We start from the raw sequence: 23,156 nt of genomic DNA on the forward strand, positions 1-23,156 counted from the left end.
AATTTTCTACCCATCCAACATTGGTTGAATTATTCAGCACAAAAATTTGCATTCAGTTGGTTAAACATCATTCAGACCAGTTGTGTGTAAAGCCATAAACTCTATAAAACTAGAGGATTCGGTTTTGTAAGAGACTAACATGACCTATACAATAAAACACCTTGGAAAGATCGGAAGAAAAACCAACTGTTAATTTAGTATTATTTAAGACTGTTATTATTTGGTGAGTGACAATATGTATAAATAATGTATAAATAGCATTCTCAATCGAGAAAGCTATCTATAATGATACGCAAAGCAAATTGTTTCCACTTAAGTGTGATACTCTTGAGTTCATTACTTTTTCGAATTTTTTTTAATGGAATCTGGACGAAAAATCTTTACGTCTGCTTTGTCACATTTCCTATAAAGAGGTGTAACAATTGCATATTTTTAACCTGTCTGGAAAAATTCCCTGTAGCAGTGTTGCATTGCATATATCACCAAGGACATTACTTTTTAAGTTAGAACCACTTTTCAAAACTCTGTTTCATATTACATCAAGCTTTTGTATTTTAAATTTTTTTATAATTCGATTAATTTCAGTGAAGGATGTTGATACTGCTTCTTATTGCTTAAAATTTTGTCGCATGACATTTTAAATATATTCTCTTACTACTTCAATTAAACCATTGTATCCTATTTTTGCTGCTACATTTAGAAAGCGATTATTAAAAGTACTCTCAGCTTAGTGTCATTCATCTTAACTGTTATGATATCTTACGCACTGACTGATTGTCCTGCCTCCAATTTCATAATATGTCACGTAGTTTTAATTTCATCACCTGCATTATTGATTTCTGTCAGGACATATATACTTCTTGACATTTTAATGGCTTTCAATAAAGTAATGCAGTGTTCAAAAAGATTTAGGGCTTGCAGCCGGTCGTCGTAAACTTCATTGCACGATATTTCGGCTGGACAACTGCCAGCCATCTTCAGGTGAGCCGAACGACGACTGACGAAGACGTTCTCCGCTCCAGCGTATATAGTGCACTGATAGTACTGCGGCGCATGCTTTGAAGTCGCGGAGACAGAAGGGCCACACCGCCCAGCGGCAGCGCCCTCGCTGGTGGAACTGCAGTACTCAGCAGCCGTCGGTATTGTCGCTGGACGCAGCTATCTAAGTCTTCTGGAGTCTTCGTCTCGAGCAAATTTCGGAGATGACAGGATTCCATGGGTTACTCAATTGGTAACCACTGTCACGGTTCATTAGATTTCCCGCAATGCGTATTTCAACTGATTCTTTGATAATGGAGTCCCAAAAAGTTGTTGCAGTGGCCAAAATCGAAGTTTTGTCGTACTCCATTGAATGTCCGTTAGAAATACAATGTTCCGCAACTACAGACTTACTGGGTTGCAGTAGGCGAGTGCAACGTTGATGTTCTGTACAACGCTCTTCCACTGTACGCATTGTCTGTCCTATATAGGCCGTACCACATTGACACGGTATTTTGTAAATTCCCGCCTTCCGCAGTAACAAAGCATCCTTCACCGATCCCAGCAAATACGAAATCTCAGAAGGCGGACGAAAAACCACTTTCACATAAAAACGACTAAGAATCCTTGCTATTTTGAAGGAGATATTTGCGACAAAGGGAAGAAAAACTAGGGACTTGGCTGGCGCGTCCTCCTCTTTCTCCACTTCCAGGTTCCTGGCTCTAGTTGTGAAGGCCCTGTTAATTTCCCGGGTCGAGTACCCATTGTCTCTGAATACCGTCCTAAAATGTGTCAGTTCCTTAGGCAAAATCTCAGCATCCGACACTGTGTGTGCTCTGTGTACAAGGGTATTAAGTACACTCATGGTCTGGGATGGGTGATGGCAACTTGAAGAATGCAAATACAAATCAGTGTGAGTCGGCTTGCGATAGACAGAATGTCCCAAAGTGCCGTCACTCTTCCGTTTAACCAAAACATCCAGGGATGGAAGGCAGCCATCTTTCTCTAGTTCCATAGTAAATCGAATATTCTCATGGATGTAGTTAAGATGATGAAAAAACTCCATTAGCTTTTCTTCTTCGTGGGGCCACACTATGAAAGTGCCATCGACGTATCTCCAAAAAACAGTTGGTTTACAGACCGCTGATTCAAGTGCTCTCTCCTCAAAATCCTCCATAAAGAGGTTAGCCACCAGAGCAGACAGAGAGCTGCCCATGGCGACACCGTCAGACTGTTCAAAATATTCCTGGTTAAACATAAAATAAGTTGAGGAAAGAGTATGTCGAAACAAAGCAGTAATGTCCGATTCAAACTGTTGACCAACTAGAGTCAAGGAATCCGCAGGAGGTACTTTCGTGAAAAGGGAAACTACATCAAAACTCACTAGAAGATCCGAACTACTTAAGTGGAGAACCCCTAGTCTGTTAATAAAATCAGCAGAGTTCCGTATATGGTGTGAACATTTGCCATCAAATGGTCTCAACAAAGAAGCTAGATGTTTGGCTAAATCATATGTGGGTGCGTCAATATTACTCACTACAGGCCGTAAAGGCAGACCTTCTTTATGCACTTTAGGAAGACCATACATTCTCGGTGGTACGCTGCCATATGGTCTTAACCGCTTGATGGTCTCTGGAGCTAGCGAGGAAGAGTTCAAAAGTGCACACGTCTTCCGTTGCACACGTGCTGTTGGATCTTGAGCAATTCTCCGATACATAGTATCATTAAGTAGACTATACATCTTCTCCAAACACAACCCACCAGGTAACAAAACGGTAGAGTTACCTTTATCAGCCTTAAGCACCACTATTTACGGATCTCCTCGAAGGTTCCGTAGTGCAGCCCTTTCTTCAGTGGTAATATTACTGCGTTGAGGAGGAGCTTTCAGAAGAACCCGACCAGTTTCCCTTCTTATTTCTTCAGCAGCGTCCATAGGAAGGCGATGTACAGCTTGTTCAACACCACTTACAAATCTTATAAGAGGTACTACACTTGGTGTAGGTGCAAAGTTAAGACCTTTGCCCAAAACCGACAGCGTCGCATCGCCTAAAATCTTCTCCGTGAAATTAACCACGGAACGTCATGCAATGAAGTTTACGACGACCGGCTGCAAGTCCGAAATCTTTTTGAGCAGTTGATTCGCCGGGAATATTTCAAATTTTACACCAAAGTAATGCAGTATTTTCTGTCGTACGCTAGTACTGTCGAATACTGAATTATTATGGTTTTTATATATATTTTCCTCTTTCTTTTATAAGATATTTTAATTCCATTAGTTATCCATAGTTTACTTTTTCTTTTTTGAATGGATCTTTGTGATAACATTTTAGGAAAGCTGCCTTCAAATATTGACACAGTTACCACGGAATAAATTGAATTTGGCATTCGCATCTCTTTCTTTATGTATCTCATCACACGTTACCTCATTTAACTCACTCTCAAAACATTGTATACTGTTATCATTAATAAGCCTCACTCCTTTTTATGAAAGTGCCTCAGGCGTGATGAGTGCCAAACAGTTTATTTTCATTAATTGTGCATCATTACCAGTTAGTCCATTAACAGTTTCAGTCTGAGCATTGCCTACAAAAATGTTATCTATGAGTGTCCTCTTGCTGCACATGAGTTATAAAATAAGCTACTGGATTTAAACATCCAAATAATGATTCTAGTTTATTTTTCCTGTCAAGATCTTTTAAGGCATCTACACTGAATCTCCACAAACTGTTAGCTGTTTCTTTTTGTCTGAGAGGTAGCTCAATAATGCATCTTAATTTTCCACAGATGATTGAAAGATTCCTAGAGGGAATCTGTAGGCTGTTACAACTATCACAGAATTATTCTGCAGTAACAATTCATAAGCAATATTTTTGTCTTTGTGACCACCTTTTACATATTTTGCGACTCCTTTTTTTCCATTTTCGCTCTATATGAAAATGATGCTCGTTTATAATACCTCATATTTAACTTCTCCGTCCTTGTGTTTATATGCTGTTTAGAGAGACACAGAACGTCCACCACTTCAGAATTATCCACATTTTCCAGGAATACAAGAAGCTTAATTATCTTGTTTTTCAATCCTCTAACGATCTGATGAAACAAATTCAATCCTATGACGTTCTGATTAAACAAATTGATTTCATTTTTCTGAAATTGTTGCATATACTATGGTTCAGTTCTTTTCTAATTTATTTCAATACTCTCTGTCTACAGCTTGACTCTAAACTTAAAAATGTGCACCTCTGACTCCAGTAATCGCAGGGATTTCGTCTTGTGAAAGATATTCACCTAATGTTTCTTTCTGCCTCCCATTCCGGCGCAGGCCATGACGTGTGTATTCCCATCTCCGAAGTACAGTGACGTCGTAGATACGAGATCTTGTTTCAGCCACAATCAATCCGCACAATTCTTTGTTATCGCCGCTTACAGCCATGTCAACCCAGAGCTGGTTATGGCGCTGTAAAACTTCTACATACCACACAATTCAAAGTTGCCCGCCAGACTGTTTCCTGCTCCTCCTACAGCAAGTACCCGATCATCTTCATCTGCGCATAAGGCCCCTATGTTATCTGTCATCTGGCTAAGCTTGTCATTACGTTTCATGACACTTGTGGCCTGATATTCTACACCTAGCTCTTCCTGTAGCATTTGGGTTACACCTCTCCCGTGACTGCTGCTCTAGCAAGAAGAATCTTTTGTTTCTACGTGACGTTTCTACACTCCTAGTCACAAAGTAGTGTCTATGATTCTGCTGCACTCTACTTAGCTTAAAAATTGATTGAGGCTCTTCCCTTTTTGCAGAAAACAAGTCAAACTGATTACCAACCGAAATCTGAAATGTTATTTCTCAAGCTTCCTCTCTTTGCCAGTTACTTTTTACCTTCTCCCAGTTCCCATTGCCTCTTTCCCCTTCAACCTGTCTATTATAATTCTGCCTGAAGGGCACAAATCTTTCTTCCTCGTTCTACGACTTTCTTGTCTCGGCTACATAATCTATAACTCCATGGAAGTGCCTCAACTGACACTTTATTGACTTCCTCGCGGTATTCACGCCAATGAAACACCAACGCACAGTCCCGACATATTTTTCTATAGAAATTAAGCTACGACAACATCCACACAAGACGCTACTTTTACAGTAAACTAAAAACACTGCAAAAAGCTTAAAATTGTTAAAAGGTGAGTTGTACAGCTAGGTTCTAGGTGGTAGCTGGATGTGTAAAACACGAGAATGTAAACAACACACAAGTGTTCGCTGAACGTAAGTTTTAGGTAACAGTAGACACGATGTGAATGGAAATTAAAAATTATGATAGTTTCGAACGACAGTCTTAAACCGACGCTATCAATAAATTATGTAAACACTGTCACGAGTCCAAAACAACACCTAATGACTAGAGAGTGGGCTAATGTTTACGCAAGCTTGTAAAGACACCACCGAACGTCAGTTTTGAAACACAAAAGACACAGAAAGAAAGAATTCTAGATGAAACATATTTATAACACCAATCTTACACAGGCACTATCCGGAATTTACGGGAAGCACTGCAATGTATCCTAAAGCTCACAGACATATTTAGTAAAGCTATAGCATATCGTTCATAGGGGTTCGGCGGATATAGTTAACCTTAGGCATTCAAATGTAGTTGTTATTAAGTTATGTCTGTGGACGTTTAGAAACAGGAGTGTAATTTCAGTTTTATTTGATACCAACAGATATTAAGTCAATGTTATCGTTTAGTAACAGATGTAAATTTTGTTTCAGAGTTGCTGAGTTAGGCTGTCACTGACGCTTGACTCAGCTCGCAGACAAGGTATGCCGCAGAAGTTAATTAACATCCTGACCTGCGGCGGTCAACCACGAATGTTTGTTCCTTTAAAGAGAGGCTCCAGCGCACCTCTGTAGGACAGACAGTGCTCCCATGTTATCCAAACATCTGTCAAGTGTCTATGGAAAATACTTCATATTTTGATATACTAGTGGAATTTGAGCGTCTTCATTTGTCATAAAACACGGTGACAGCAGGTATTAGTCATATTTTAATTTCATTGTTCCTCAGGGAACGATAAGGAATATGTTACAGTCTGGGACCGTGGAGACAGGTTATGTTAGTAATAGATGACACTGTATATGATATGAAGTATTACAGAACACTAAATTTCCGTCCCACACGCACGAATCTACTAACAGTGCAACACTAAAGACTACTTTTAGAGTGAGGCCGCGCCCGGGAAGCACGGACTGTTGATGAACGGCCACGGCCGTTAGTGACTGAGACAACTCTAATGACAGAACGATACATCATGGACGACCAGATTCCCCACGTGTTACCTCTCACTCGAATGTATAGTGATGTGAAATTTTCGACATGACAATGTTCGTCTACAGGTCGTACCTGTCTGTGTGAACTGTCTGAATGATGTTGAGGAACACCCGTTGCCGGCAAGAACCCCAGTGCTGGTATCAAGGATATCAAGCACCACATACAGTAGATGTGGGTTAGTTTGCCTCATAAGAGGATACAAAGGCTTTATAACACCGTTTCTAGTGGAATCGCTGCACGCCTCTTGGCCACGGAGAGGGGTAGTGTGCAACCTCATACCGATAAGTACTCTCATATCCAAGTTATTCGCAAATTTGACAATTTTATAACGCTGATATACACTGAAGTGCCGAAGAAACTGGTATGGGTATGCGTATTCAAATACAGAGATATGTAGACAGGCAGAATACAGCGCTGTGTCGGCAACGCCTACTTAAGACAACAAGTGTCTGGCGCATTTGTTAGATCGGTTACTGCTGCTGCAATGGCAAGTTGTCAAGATTTAAGTGAGTTTGAACGTGGTGGCATAGTCGGCGCACGAGCGATGGGACAGAGCATCTCCGAGGTAGCGATGAAGTGGGGATATTCCCGAACTACCATTTCACGAGTGTACCGTAAATTTCACGAACCGGTAAAACATCAAATCTCGGACATCGCTTCGGCCGAAGAAAGATCCTGCAAGAACAGGACCAACGACGACTGAAGAGTATCGTTCAACGTGACAGAAGTGCAACCCTTCCGCAAATTGTTTCAGATTTCAGTGCTGGGCCATCAACAAGTGCCAGCATGCGAAACATTCAAAGAAATATCGTCGATATGGGCTCTCGGAGCCGAAGGACCGCTCGTGTACCCTTGATGACTGCACGATACAAAGCTTTACGCCTCGCCTGGGACTTGGACTGTTCATAACTGGAAACATGTTGCCTGGTAGGACGAGTCTCGTTTCAAATTGTAACGAGCGGATGGACGTGTACGGGTATGGAGACACCCTCCTGAATCTGGGGACACTGCATGTTAGCAAGGGATTTTTCAAGCTGATGGAGGCTCTGTAATGGTGTGGTGCGTGTGCAGTTAGAGTGATATCGGACCCCCGATACGTCTACATACGACTCTGACAGGTGACACGTGCGAAAGCATCCTGTCTGATCACCTGCATCCATTTACATCCATTGCGCATTCCGACAGGCTTGAGGAATTCCAGCAGTACAATGCGACACCCCAAACCTCCAGAACTGCTACAGAGGCGCTCCAGGAACATCCTTCTAAGGTTAAAAGCTGCTCAGAGGAGACCTACACCCCCTCGTACTCTTATGGATTTATGGACAGCCCTGCAGGATTTATGGTGTCATTTTCCTCCAGTACTATTTTAGACATTAGTTGAGTCCGGCACTTCTGAGTGCTCGCGGGGGCCCCACACGATATTAGGCAGGTGTACCAGTTTCTTCGTCTCTTCAGTGTAACATCACACACATTCTCTTCACGTGAACAGTCATTTCGTTTCCTCTTCGATATCTGTATGCAGTGTATGCGCAGTGATGTGTTAGAGAGGTATTCTATTCTCTTTCGATTTACTACATTATTCATGCTTCTGAATGGCTATATACTCACTCCAGCCGCTTATACCCGGAATATGACGGAATGTTGTACAGTGCGATTCCATGGTGATGTAACGAACTTTCAAGGATGATGGAAAAGGGAAAATCTATCAATGTGAGGTAAAGGACCATGGTCTGCAAACTACTGAGTCGAAAGCTATAAACAAAAATTCTTCTGATACCTCTGACAGTGAAGTACATGTGGCAGTACTGTTATTATTAAGACTGTAAGTTAGGCAATTTTCAGAGGTTTCAATGTGGAGCAAAACATGATAGCAAATTCCAGTAAATATAGTCTCTAAAATGCATACCTTAATAGCTATAAGCACTTGTATGGTGGAAGAAATATGTTTCACAGCAGCAAAGAGAACAGGTGCTCATAGTTCCTTAGATAGTGTATTTTAGGACCTTTGCTTACTAGATTTTTTTCTACCTTCCTTTGGTCCATGCTACCACCTCTGAAAGTTGCCTAACCTACACTTTTGGTGATAACAGCTAAGGTAGATGTATTCCACTATTAGAGGTACCAGAACAATTTTCGCTTATAACTTTCGACTTGTTCGTTTCCGGGGCAGGGTCCCTTACCTCAAATTGATATCTTTATCCTTCTCCTGGATTCTTGAAAGTTAGTAACATAATGATGGAATCAGCCTCTATGTGGACAAGATGTAAGAAGAGAAAATATCTGTATTACATTGGAAAAACATCGAAGTGGTAACGCGGTGTGTAAGAAAGAGTCAGTTCCTCGGTAAGGAACAGTAAACCGCAAGGAAAATTTTCTGCTAGTTGCGATTTTTAGTACAAGCTGATCCTCCAGATATAAACATGTTGCCTCAAAAAAAATCTGTGTGGAAAAGGATTGTCTACTGACTACTTGGAGACCAGCAGTTAACCAACAAAAATGACTATCAAGCTTTTCATTTACGTAGCCTACATATTTCAAGAATAATTTAAGCACACAGCCACCACTCAGAGAGATGAACGCCAGTCTCAGCATTGGATATCCACTGAGAGAAGTAAACACAGGATTCCAAATAATTCTGCGCAATTATGTGACAGAGGTTTAGTTATTGCATCATTAGTTCTCTGCACACAAAATACTTTGAAGAGTACACTTCTTGGGCAAGTGATGAATATTCTCCCATGCGATCCAATCCCATCCTCTTAAATTCTACTGTACGAGCACCTCAGCCGACCGCCTGCATCTCATGAGACACATTTTCTTGTAGATATCTATGTACAGGAAGAAATTCCTCCCAAATAGTATGGCAGCTGTAGTGAAACTTCTATGTGTATACACATTCGTCTGTCTCGACCCTACACCGTACGTTACAAGCACGTCTGCAACCAGTCATGAACAGTAATCAGCTTCACTAAGAACACTCCACACCTTCCGATTCAGCAGGAAGATGTTCGTTATGTGACATAAAATGTTTACAGCAGCTGCTTCATACTCACTCCTAATTCCACGACCCCATTTCACGTGAAACATTCATTTAAAACGGTGGCTTTATATCACCAGAGACGTTAGAAACACCGTCCCTATAATTTGAGTCACACTGTTCTCTGTATTCATTAGAAAATCTTTGTTTAGTGTCTCAAAATATGTCAAACAGGAGACTTACCAAGAAAAAGGAAGCAATTTCTCCGACTGCGGAAGCAAATCAGCCTGCCACGGGGTGTGCAACGGCTCCACCCTGAAACAGAAGGAAACGAGCTTAGAGTTGAGACGAATTCAGACGGGGGGGGGGGGGGGGGGGGGGGCAGACCAGGGAAGCAAATTTTCCGTGACATTTTTCGTAGAACCATCCCCATCTCAGTATTTACCTTATGTTACTGCTGATCAGCCGGGGATCTGAATACTGTCCTGCAGGAAGCGAGTCCAATGTCTTGATTACTCATCCCGTTCCCTCCGTGGATCTGTTCGAGCTTTCCCCTTACGTACTTCTGGCAAATCTGAAAACTATTTTATATTCCGGGCAATCTCAGCTGTTGAGATCCAAGGTGTTCGGAAGACCTCTGCTAACAGCTCGTAAAATAGTTATTTATTAAAACACAACCGGTTTCGCGACCTAAAGCCGCATCATCATCTGGTGCAATCCACACTGTAAAAAGCAAAGTACAGTGTCATCACATTTTGCGTGTATTCAAATTAATAAAGGAGTGTCCAAGATATTCTCGTAACGTGAAAAGAGCGTAAGCATACATATCGCTCCTTGTCAAAATTTACTATCCAGTGAATATCATCAATACTATGGCGAGCGAAAGATAACGAAAATGTGCTCCATTCTTTAAATTTTCCTGCATCTAAAAAGAACAAAGAAAGATATTTTGTAGTGAGCGGACACTAAAAGTCTTTAAATACGAGCCGGATTGGCGATAAAAAATTGTCGCTGCAAACATGAGCAGTCGTGGCACTATGCAAGCTTCAGATAGTGTAAGCCTGTCCAGGAAGCAACCATGATCTGGCACTTACTAGGATCAAAGAGAAAATGCGTATTTAGTGCTTGAAGAAATGTATGATGAAATAAAAGAAATTATTCAGATTGTGAAGGGAGACGAAAATTTAATAGTCATGGGTGACTGGAATTCGAGTGTAGGAAAAGGGAGAGAAGGAAATATAGTAGGTGAATATGGATTGGGGGACAGAAATGAAAGAGGAAGCCTCCTGGTAGAATTTTGCACAGAGCACAACATACTCATAACTAACACTTGGTTTAAGAATCATGAAAGAAGGTTGTATACATGGAAGAACCCTGGAGATACTAAAAGGTATCAGATAGATTATATAATGGTAAGACAGAGATTTAGGAACCAGGTTTTAAATTGTAAGACATTTCCAGGGGCAGATGTGGACTCTGACCACAATCTATTGGTTATGACCTGTAGATTAAAACTGAAGAAACTGCAAAAAGGTGGGAATTTAAGGAGATGGGACCTGGATAAACTGAAAGAACCAGAGATTGTACAGAGATTCAGGGAGAGCATAAGGGAGCAATTGACAGGAATGGGGGAAATAAATACAGTAGAAGAAGAATGGGTAGCTTTGAGGGATGAAGTAGTGAAGGCAGCAGAGGATCAAGTAGGTAAAAAGACGAGGGCTAGTAGAAATCCTTGGGTAACAGAAGAAATATTGAATTTAATTGATGAAAGGAGAAAATATAAAAATGCAGTAAGTGAAACAGGCAAAAAGGAATACAAACGTCTCAAAAATGAGATCAACAGGAAGTGCAAAATGGCTAAGCAGGGATGGCTAGAGGACAAATGTAAGGATGTAGAGGCCTATCTCACTAGGGGTAAGATAGATACCGCCTACAGGAAAATTAAAGAGACCTTTGGAGATAAGAGAACGACTTGTATGAATATCAAGAGCTCAGATGGAAACCCAGTTCTAAGCAAAGAAGGGAAAGCAGAAAGGTGGAAGGAGTATATAGAGGGTCTATACAAGGGCGATGTACTTGAGGACAATTTTATGGAAATGGAAGAGGATGTAGATGAAGATGAAATGGGAGATATGATACTGCGTGAAGAGTTTGACAGAGCACTGAAAGACCTGAGTCGAAACAAGGCCACCGGAGTAGACAATATTCCATTGGAACTACTGACGGCCGTGGGAGAGCCAGTCCTGGCAAAACTCTACCATCTGGTGAGCAAGATGTATGAAACAGGCGAAATACCCTCAGACTTCAAGAAGAATATAATAATTCCAATCCCAAAGAAAGCAGGTGTTGACAGATGTGAAAATTACCGAACTATCAGCTTAATAAGTCACAGCTGCAAAATACTAGCACGAATTCTATACAGACGAATGGAAAAACTAGTAGAAGCCAACTTCGGGGAAGATCAGTTTGGATTCCGTAGAAACACTGGAACACGTGAGGCAATACTGACCTTACGACTTATCTTAGAAGAAAGATTAAGGAAAGGCAAACCTACGTTTCTAGCATTTGTAGACTTAGAGAAAGCTTTTGACAATAAAGACTGGAAAACTCTCTTTCAAATTCTAAAGGTGGCAGGGGTAAAATACAGGGAGCGAAAAGTTATTTACAATTTGTACAGAAACCAGATGGCATTTATAAGAGTCGAGGGGCATGAAAGGGAAGCAGTGTTTGGGAAGGGAGTGAGACAGGGTTGTAGCCTCTCCCCGATGTTATTCAATCTGTATATTGAACAAGCAGTAAAGGAAACAAAAGAAAAATTCGGAGTAGGTATTAAAATTCATGGAGAAGAAATAAAAACTTTGAGGTTCGCCGATGACATTGTAATTCTGTCAGAGACAGCAAAGGACTTGGAAGAGCAGTTGAATGGAATGGACAGTGTCTTGAAAGGAGGATATAAGATGAACATCAACAAAAGCAAAACAAGGATAATGGAATGTAGTCTAATTAAGTCGGGTGATGTTGAGGGAATTAGATTAGGAAATGAGACACTTAAAGTAGTAAAGGAGTTTTGCTATTTGGGGAGCAAAATAACTGATGATGGTCGAAGTAGAGAGGATATAAAATGTAGGCTGGCAATGGCAAGGAAAGCGTTTCTGAAGAAGAGAAATTTGTTAACATCCAGTATTGATTTAAGTGTCAGGAAGTCATTTCTGAAAGTATTCGTATAGAGTGTAGCCATGTATGGAAGTGAAACATGGACGATAAATAGTTTGGACAAGAAGAGAATAGAAGCTTTCGAAATGTGGTGCTACAGAAGAATGCTGAAGATTAGATTGGTAGATCACATAACTAATGAGGAAGTATTGAATAGGATTGGGGAGAAGAGAAGTTTGTGGCACAACTTGACCAGAAGAAGGGATCGGTTGGTAGGACATGTTCTGAGGCATCAAGGGATCACCAATTTAGTACTGGAAGGCAGCGTGGAGGGTAAAAATCGTAGAGGGAGACCAAGAGATGAATACACTAAGAAGATTCAGAAGGATGTAGGTTGCCGTAGGTACTGGGAGATGAAAAAGCTTGCACAGGATAGAGTAGCATGGAGAGCTGCATCAAACCAGTCTCAGGCCTGAAGACCACAACAACAACAGTGCTTTTATCGACTTACGTGATAGCAGAATGTAAGTTAACGTCGTCGAATCTCTGAGAAGAACAGGAATACATTATCAACGTAGATGCATGATAAGAAATATAAAGAAAATTAAAAACGAAAAATCAACATATAATTGTTTTCAGTGCAAGGCTTGTTTCAAGCGATCAACGCTGTTGCTTAACATTTATGTCTAAAAAACAATTAATGACGCGAAAGATTATTTTAGATTAGGGACTGTGAGGTAAACATATCTTCAGAAACCTTCGATGTCACCTTACATTTTATTAATTTAAAACTAATTAAAACTTTCTCTAGGTGAAACGAAAATAAATTCACCCCGAACTCAGTCTCAATTATAGGCAGTACTCTGATGAGAGAAAAAACCGATTACAATCGGAAATTCTTTGGCAGAATAATGTTCTCATCGGCAAATAACATTAAGCCATGTGGTGCAACCGGTGAAAAGAATAGCCTGCGAAGCAAGGACTTGAAACTGGTAGATGGAACGCTAAGCTAGCGTCACAACAACACAGAAGTAGAATGGCCTTGGATGTTCGGAGTGGCGTGCAAAAGAGTGAATCGTGACGAAAGATAATGGAGTGCTGAGGATATGCTGAGAAAATTATCTATCAATTTCTAAAACAGAATAAAGAGGACATAGCATCGGCTTGACTATGGAATAAAAAAGTTACTGAACAAGTCTAATTTCAACAAACTGTTGAAAATGGTGAAATACTGTGGTGCAATCAATGGTAATGCTGTGTGATAGAAGGTTGAGCCGAAAACAAATTAGGGAAAGTGATAATGTAGGTCTATTACTTCACTTAATCACCTGCCCACGTTTCATCTTGAGAAAAGATCTATGCACTTAAGTGGAGCTCAACATCATCTTGAAGATCAGATTATATGAATGTGTAGAGGAAAACTTATTCAAAGAAGAATAGACACCAGAACACCTTTTCAAGATAATGATGCGAGAATTTCAGAGGTCAAGATTATTGTGCGCGCCGGCCAGAGTGGACGAGCGGTTCTAGGCGCTACAGTCTGGAACCGCGCGACACTACGGTCGCAGGTTCGAATCCTGCCTCGGGCATGGATGTGTGTGCTGTCCTTAGGTTAGTTAGGTTTAAGTAGTTCTAAGTTCTAGGGGACTGATGACCTCAGCAGTTAAGTCCCACAGTGCTCAGAGCCATTGGAACCGTTTATCGTGCGCTTTTTTTTTCCTATTTAGTCAGAATGCACCATATGAACAATTATGAAAATACATTGCGCAAGTAAGAATTTAGAAAACCAGTACTTAAAAAATCAAAACCAGTGACAACAGAGCAGACGCATTACACTTGCCATCCAGTGCCGGGATTGTAACAGACAGGAACGGTAGATAAGGTTATAACGAAAGCGCACATTACAGAACACTCTCGGATGAGCCGAAACATCACGGCCACAGTCTTTATTGAGTGACAACTGGCAGCACTGCAGGCTCGTGGAGCTGTAAGAATAATAGATAACCGGAGCAGAACGGATAGGATTTCATTCCAGCTACGTCATGGAGCCTAGTCGATCAAGACCAAAAAGATCGAATAAGAGAAAAATTCGTGCAGTCGCAAATCTTGTACAGTACTAGGAGGGAAGGCCATAAGCAACACAATAAATTTCCTGACCGGTGGTGTGTAAGTGTTGGGGGGCTGAAACATCACTTTTAACTCGTCATCAGTTTAACTCGACCTGCGTCCCTGCGTCACGGATGTCTACCTCACGTCGACCACGCTAAATTGGAAGGGGACTATGTCTCCATAGTCTGCGAGCGACGTATTGAAGCTAGGTTTCAAGGTGCGGGAACTCACCATCATCTCCCCCAGGGTACTATCTTCGTGTTGTGGATCATTCAGGATTCTCCAGAGGATGACAGCACAGCGCCCGATACCCAGGGTCGGCGTTGGGAAGAGTGCTCGTCTTTTCTCCCTGGCTCCTAGGGACTCTATTGCAGGAGCAATTTCGTTTTTATTCCATCTTTTCTTTGATAATTTGCATATCGCGACGTCTAGCGAAAAAATGAAACTGGCAAAAAATTAAACTACATTAAATTTGCTACAAAAAAGTTCCTGTTCATTTTATCTCTGGGCTTATAGTTTACGCGTTGCAGGGGATGAAAAAATAGCATATAATTATTTTCAATGGCAGATAGTTAATGTTCAGTTCTAAATGACGAGGTTTAAAAACAAATATTACTAGTTTGCAACACATTTAAGTGCAGTAGAGCCGTATTAAGGTATAAACTGTGTTATAGGGGTGCAATAGGTTGGGGTGGATGGGAGGAGAGGGTCGTGTGCTGGAAGGCAGATCCTCGGTTGCGTTCATGCATTGTCCTCCTTCGTAGATCTGACAAGACCCCAGTTTCTCTACTCCGTTACGTCACAAGAAGCAGGTACAAGGTGATTCACAAACTTATACCGACTCTTCCGCTTCTCGTCTTATGGATCACTAGCGACGCAGTGCACAAGTACGCGCGAGGGCGTTTATTTTCCACTAAGTGCGTTAACTGGAATAAGGTTTCAGTTACTAACAATACTTACGCGTATGGACAGACTCTACGTAAATCTCTGCACATTGTTCTATTCTGCTAGATGTGGAATGGATGATTCATGCTGATACTGCAGTTATAGCGTTCTTCTGGGATAGGTAAGTTCCCCACCGCAACTGTAGCTCCCCTTTCTGTTTACAGAAAAAACCATACCTCCCCGGCATTCCTTATTACGTTCTCCGACGTGATTAGACGAAACTTCACTGAGATCTTTACATTGTGGAGTTATTTTTAGCTTTTTAACTGAGTAGTGCTAAGAAAGTTTTAATGTAAAATACGGTCCTATAAACAGTGGTTTAGAAGTTTTCAAGTTGTAAGTATGATGTTGTCAGTTACTTCGAATGTGGTGACGAAAGTCACGGTATACAGATGGAGGTAGTATCGCGCGCACAAGTTATAAAAGGCCAGTGCATTGGCAGAGCTGTACTCAGGTGATTCATATGAAAAGATGTCCGATGCGATTATGGCCCCACAACGGGAATCAATAAACTTTGAACGAAGAATGGTACTTGGAGCTAGGCCCATGGGATATTCCATTTCTTAAATCGTTCATCAATTCAGTATTCAGAGACCCACGGGGTCAAGAGTGTATCGAGAATACCAAATTTTGGGTACTTCCTTCCACCAAAAATGTTCAAACGTGCGAAATCTTATGGGACTTAACTGCTAATGTCATCAGTCCCTAAGTTTACACACTACTTAACCTAAATTATCCTAAGGACAAACACACACACGCATGACCGAGGGAGGACTCGAACCTCCGCCGGGACCAGCCGCACAGTCCATGACTGACTGCAGCGCCTTTCACCAAGGAGCAAGCACTGGCCATCAGCCTTTACTGAACGACTGAGAGCAGCGGTGCTTGCGTAGAGCTGTCAGTGCTAACAGACTAGGAACACTGCGTCAAACAGCGGCAGAAATCAATGTGGAACTTAAGACGAACGTATCCATTAGGACAGTGCGGTGAAATATGGCGTTAATGGGCTGTAGCAGTGACGACCGACGATAGAGCAATTTCTAACAGCACGACATGGCCTGCTGCGCCTCTCCTGGCCTCGTGACCATATCGATTGGACTGTACGCTACTGGACAACCGTGGTCTTGCCAAAAATAAAAATGTTCAAATGTGTGTGATATCTTATGGGACTTAGCTGCTATGGCCATCAGTCCCTAAGCTTACACACTACTTAACCTAAATTATCCTAAGGACAAACACACACACCAAGGCCCGAGGGAGGACCCGAACCTCCGCCGGGACCAGCCGTGGTCTTGCCAGATGAGTCACAATTTGAGCTGGTAAGAGCTGACTGTAGCCTTCGAGTGTGGCGTAGACCCCGTGAAGCTATGGACCTAAGTTGTTACTAGGGCACTATACAACCTGGTGGTGGCTGCACAATGGTGTGGGCTAATGTTTACATGGAATGGGCTGGGTTCTCTGGTCCATGTGTACCGATCATTGACTCAAAATTGCTATGTCCAGCTACTTGGAGACCATTTGGACCCATTCTACGATGGAATTTTCATGGATGACAGCGCACTGTATCACTGGGCCACAATTGTTCGCGATTGATTTGAACATCACTCTGGAAGCAAATGATTTGGCCACGCCGATCACCAGACATGAATCCCATTTAACCTTATGCGATCATCTAGAGGTCAGCTCGTGCACAAAATGTGCCACCGGCAACTCTTTTGCAGTTATGGACGGCTATAGAGGCAGCAAGGCTCAATATTTTTGCAGAGGACTACCAACGACTTGTTGAATGCGTGCCAAGTCTAGTTGCTGCATTATGCCGGGTAAAAAGCGGTGCGACGCTATATTAGGAAGTATTCCATGACTCTCAGTGTACATACAGTACTTATGAGGTTCAATCGAAAGTTAATATGGCGTCCCACGACTCTGTGCTGAAGAGAGATGCCCTGTATGTGACGTAAGTCGCAATCTTCTATTTTATTCGTCTACGTTCAAACATACTCTCAGCAAATGTGACATGCTATATACAGGCTGTTACAAAAAGGTACGGCCAAACTTTCAGGAAACATTCCTCCCACACAAATAAAGAAGAGATACACTCCTGGAAATTGAAATAAGAACACCGTGAATTCATTGTCCCAGGAAGGGGAAACTTTATTGACACATTCCTGGGGTCAGATACATCACATTATCACACTGACAGAACCACAGGCACATAGACACAGGCAACAGAGCATGCACAATGTCGGCACTAGTACAGTGTATATCTACCTTTCGCAGCAATGCAGGCTGCTATTCTCCCATGGAGACGATCGTAGAGATGCTGGATGTAGTCCTGTGGAACGGCTTGCCATGCCATTTCCACCTGGCGCGTCAGTTGGACCAACGTTCGTGCTGGACGTGCAGACCGCGTGAGACGACACTTCATCCAGTCCCAAACATGCTCAATGGGGGACAGATCCGGAGATCTTGCTGGCCAGGATAGTTGACTTACACCTTCTAGAGCACGTTGGGTGGCACGGGATACATGCGGACGTGCATTGTCCTGTTGGAACAGCAAGTTCCCTTGCCGGTCTAGGAATGGTAGAACGATGGGTTCGATGACGGTTTGGATGTACCGTGCACTATTCAGTGTCCCCTCGATGATCACCAGTGGTGTACGGCCAGTGTAGGAGATCGCTCCCCACACCATGATGCCGGGTGTTGGCCCTGTGTGCCTCGGTCGTATGCAGTCCTGATTGTGGCGCTCACCTGCACGGCGCCAAACACGCATACGACCATCACTGGCACCAAGGCAGAAGCGACTCTCATCGCTGAAGACGACACGTCTCCATTCGTCCCTCCATTCACGCCTGTCGCGACACCACTGGAGGCGGGCTGCACGATGTTGGGGCGTGAGCGGAAGACGGCCTAACGGTGTGCGGGACCGTAGCCCAGCTTCATGGAGACGGTTGCGAATGGTCCTCGCCGATACCCCAGGAGCAACAGTGTCCCTAATTTGCTGGGAAGTGGCGGTGCGGTCCCCTACGGCACTGCGTAGGATCCTGCGGTCTTGGCGTGCATCCGTGCGTCGCTGCGGTCCGGTCCCAGGTCGACGGGCATGTGCACCTTCCGCCGACCACTGGCGACAACATCGATGTACTGTGGAGACCTCACGCCCCACGTGTTGAGCAATTCGGCGGTACGTCCACCCGGCCTCCCGCATGCCCACTATACGCCCTCGCTCAAAGTCCGTCAACTGCACATACGGTTCACGTCCACGCTGTCGCGGCATGCTACCAGTGTTAAAGACTGCGATGGAGCTCCGTATGCCACGGCAAACTGGCTGACACTGACGGCGGCGATGCACATATGCTGCGCAGCTAGCGCCATTCGACGGCCAACACCGCGGTTCCTGGTGTGTCCGCTGTTCCGTGCGTGTGATCATTGCTTGTACAGCCCTCTCGCAGTGTCCGGAGCAAGTATGGTGGGTCTGACACACCGGTGTCAATGTGTTCTTTTTTCCATTTCCAGGAGTGTATTATGTGGACATGTGTCCGGAAACGCTTACTTTCCATGTTAAAGCTCACTTTATTACTTCTCTTCAAATCACATTAATCATGGAATGGAAACACACAGCAACTGAACGTACCAGCGTGACTTCAAACACTTTGTTACAGGAAATGTTCCAAATGTCCTCCGTTAGCGAGGATGCATGCATCCACCCTCCATCGCATGGAATCCCTGATGCGCTGATGCAGCCCTGGAGAATGGCGTATTGTATCACAGCCGTCCACAATACGAGCACGAAGAGTCTCTACATTTGGCACCGGGGTTGCTTTGACAAGAGCTTTCAAATGCCCCCATAAATGAAAGTCAAGAGGGTTGAGTTCAGGAGAGCGTGGAGGCCATGGAATTGGTCCGCCTCTACCAATCCATAGGTCACCAAATCTGTTGTTGAGAAGCGTACGAACACTTCGACTGAAATGTGCAGGAGCCCCATCGCACATGAACCTCATGTTGTGGCGTACTTGTAAAGGCACATGTTCTAGCAGCACAGGTAGAGTATCCCGTATGAAATCATGATAACGTGCTCCATTGAGCGTAGGTGGAAGAACATGGGGCCCAATCAAGACATCTCCAACAATGCCTGCCCAAACGTTCACAGAAAATCTGTGTTGATGACGTGATTGCACAATTGCGTGCGGATTCTCTTCAGCCCACACATGTTGATTGTAAAAATTTACAATTTTATCACGTTGGAATGAAGCCTCATCCGTAAAGAGAACATTTGCACTGAAATGAGGATTGACACATTGTTGGATGAACCATTCGCAGAAGTGTACCCGTGGATGCCAATCAGCTGCTGATAGTGCCTGCACACGCTGTACATGGTACGGAAACAACTGGTTCTCCCGTAGCACTCTCCATACAGTGACGTGGTCAACGTTACCTTGTACAGCAGCAACTTCTCTGACGCTGACATTAGGGCTATCGTCAACAGGACGAAGAATTGCCTCGTCCATTGCAGGTGTCCTCGTCGTTCTAGGTCTTCCCCAGTCGCGAGTCATAGGCTTGAATGTTCCGTGCTCCCTAAGACGCCGATTAATTGCTTCGAACGTCTTCCTGTCGGGACACCTTCGTTCTGGAAATCTGTCTCGATACAAACATCCTGCGCCACGGCCATTGCCCCGTGTTAATCCATACATCAAATGGGCATCTGCCAACTCCGCATTTGTAAACATTGCACTGGCTGCAAAACCACGTTCGTGATGAACACTAAACTGTTGATGCTACGTACTGATGTGTTTGATGCTGGTACTGTAGAGCAATGAGTCGCATATCAACACAAGCACCGAAGTCAACATTACCTTCCTTCAACTGGGCCACCTGGCGGTGAATCGAGGAAGGACAGTACATACTGACGAAACTAAAATGAGCTCTAACATGGAAATTAAGCGTTTCCGGACCCATGTCCACATAACATCTTTTCTTTATTTGTGTGTGAGGAATGTTTCCTGAAAGTTTGGCCATACCTTTTTGTAACACCCTGTATTGCTCTGCAAAGTTGGAAATGCTTACCGACGTGCTTGTTCCGCGCTATGACGTCGAAAACATGACACGCTCGATCTCAACATCCGAATGCACGGTCCATGTGCCGACAGCTTAAGGCCTGCAAGAGAAAGTGATCAGTTATTCATCTGTTACCCCGGTACACGCATAACTACATGACTCTCTTTCCGCCGGACGCGCATTAAGTGTGCCAGTACCATCTCTTACAACAGACAATAACGCCAGAGTCCGACCAACAAACTGAGCCATGTCACGAGACGGAACGGCTGTTTGCTTCCGTTGTGCGGCATTGGTCCGACCAGCAGTGTTTAATATTCGTGACGCACCTGGGAGCGCGGCGCGGCAGGGGGTTATATGCAGTTCCCGCTGGTGACTCGGCGCGGCGATAGCGGCGGCAGGTTATCACGGCAGGCGTGTTTGTTGGCTGCGGGGCGACCCCACGACCTCTCGCTATCGGAACCTCGCGGCGCCGGGCCGCCACGGCCTGTTTACTACTGCTCGGGCGAGCACTGCAAATACTGCCGCGAGTGCCGAGGAAGGCCTAATGTTCCGGCGCACGGGCTAACTGCGTGTGCGACTGTCACCCAAAAATATCGTTCCACGCCTTCGACAGCGTCTAAACCCGTCGGCACACGGACCGTGCTGTCGAACGTTAACGTTGAGCGTGCCAAGTTCAACGTCCTGCTGAACGCTCAGGAACGATGTGACTTGTGCATACGGTACGTGGGCCCCAATGTGGTATAGGCGATTGCAACGCACTCCAGCGGCAGCTGAGGGATGTTTCTAGTTCGTAAATCACATTGTTTTACTCAACGGGCGCGCTAAAATGCCCACGTTAGCCCTATTGAAATGCACATTTCCTTCATCGCCCACGAAAAGGAAAGTACCATGTCCAATCAGTAAGGACACTGGCTTATATAAGTTCCATTACAAACAGTGCGGTACAAATTTGGAATAATTCTCCCCATAAGATAAACATTATTTCATCTTTCCCACATTTTAGTAAAACCCCAAGGTCAGTCTTACTCGATCACTCTTCCTACCCAATAGCAGAATCTTTACAACATATGAGTTACGAAGCATAAAAGAAAAAGGAGCAAAATATCTTTATACAAGTAGCGCAAGCTGTTCGGTAGATTAAGCCAACCGAACAAACTTACCCCTCGATAAAAAGTGAACTTATATTTCCATAACCATAAATATTATATTATTTACCTATATTAAACTAATAATAAAGCATCAGAACCCAATAAAAACGCGAATGTTAGGAAAAAAAGTAGGAAGTGGCAAAACGCGAAATACCACCCCAAAACACAACTCAATACAGGACAGTGACGCTAGTCATTACGCTACACCAACAACATGCCGTATGTTTCTAATCATAGTGTGTTACCGAGTGCTGAAAACCTTAATCGTACAGATGTTACTAATTGAAATTTAATAATAACAAATTTTACCAAGAACAATACGTTTTGGGTGCATATTCAGTGCTTCGATGCCTTTAAATAGCCTACTCTCATAATACGCAAGTTACAATGAATCTTTTGTCCACGAATATGATGTTTCTCATTATTTTATTGGAACGAATCACACAGTTAACAATGAGTTTTCCAGTGATTCTCAATGTGCTCGTGCTCAGAAATAGCATATACACATATAGGCTTGAAATGAGTGCCAACATGGCGCCTCACAGCTCTGTACTGAAGGGAAAAGGCGTGCGTGTTACGTAGGTGGCGTTGTGCCATCTCATTGGTCAACGCTCAGAAGCACGCTCAGAATATCTGACATGGCAGATATTGCTCTGCACGTTCGGAAAGACTCCTGAACGTGCTGTTCCACGCTATGACGTCATCAACTCGGCGCGCTCAACGCTCAACGTTCGGATTCAAGGTCCGTGTGCCGACGTCTTAAGGAAGCCGTGGAAAACTCTGAGTCTTCCGAGTCTCATGTGCTGGTGACTGGTCTGTTACAATAGTCGTTCATAGTCTTACTTCGATGCCTGTTATTAGGTTTATTAGGTGCTGTTGCGGCACTAAATAATCTGGCAAAGTGGTTGGCAATTAGACTCGTATTCACTACAAGAGGAGACTAAAGCCATCGGCACACGGAGTATGCATTCGAACATCTACGTTGAGCATGCCGAGTTCAGCGCTCTGTTGAACACTGAGGAACGATGCAACTTGTACATGCGGTACTTGTTCTCAACGTCGTTTACGCCATCGCAGCGAGCTCCAGTGGCGGTGTTCGGCTGTATATGTTTAGCAAATCACACTGTTTAAGAAGTGGACGGACGTAAAAAACCTATGTTGGCTCTATTAAAATGAACATTTCCTCCCTCGTCCTTATGCTAGTCACGGTGGTATATGTAGTACACATAAGTAAAAGCTTCATTATACGTAGACGTCTTATAAGGCAAAAAGGGAAGAACCATGGCCTGTCAATGGCGACGTTAGATTATTAAAGTTTTATTACATATATCGCAATACAAATTTTCAATAGTTCTCCATGTAAAATTAAAACATTTAACCAAAATGTCAAATGTGTGTGAAATGTTATGGGATTAACTGCTAAGGTCATTAGTCCCTAAGCTTACACACTACTTAATCTAAATTATCCTAAGG

At 43.3% G+C, this 23,156-nt stretch overlaps 1 protein-coding gene across 1 annotated transcript in view; it reads right to left on the bottom strand.

The window, feature by feature from the left end:
• Positions 1-20,638, bottom strand: part of LOC124788687 (diuretic hormone receptor-like) — a 358,447-nt gene extending 337,809 nt beyond the window's left edge. Inside the window, exons 1-2 of the mRNA XM_047255969.1 lie at positions 20,545-20,638; positions 9,523-9,594 (exon numbers count right to left, since the gene is read on the bottom strand). The gene's annotated coding sequence lies outside the window, so the exon portion shown is untranslated. The remainder of the gene's footprint in view (positions 1-9,522; positions 9,595-20,544) is intronic.
• Positions 20,639-23,156: the final 2,518 nt, after the last annotated feature.

The sequence above is a fragment of the Schistocerca piceifrons genome, chromosome 3 (genome assembly GCF_021461385.2).
Source record: "Schistocerca piceifrons isolate TAMUIC-IGC-003096 chromosome 3, iqSchPice1.1, whole genome shotgun sequence".
In the NCBI taxonomy this organism is placed as follows: domain Eukaryota; kingdom Metazoa; phylum Arthropoda; class Insecta; order Orthoptera; family Acrididae; genus Schistocerca; species Schistocerca piceifrons.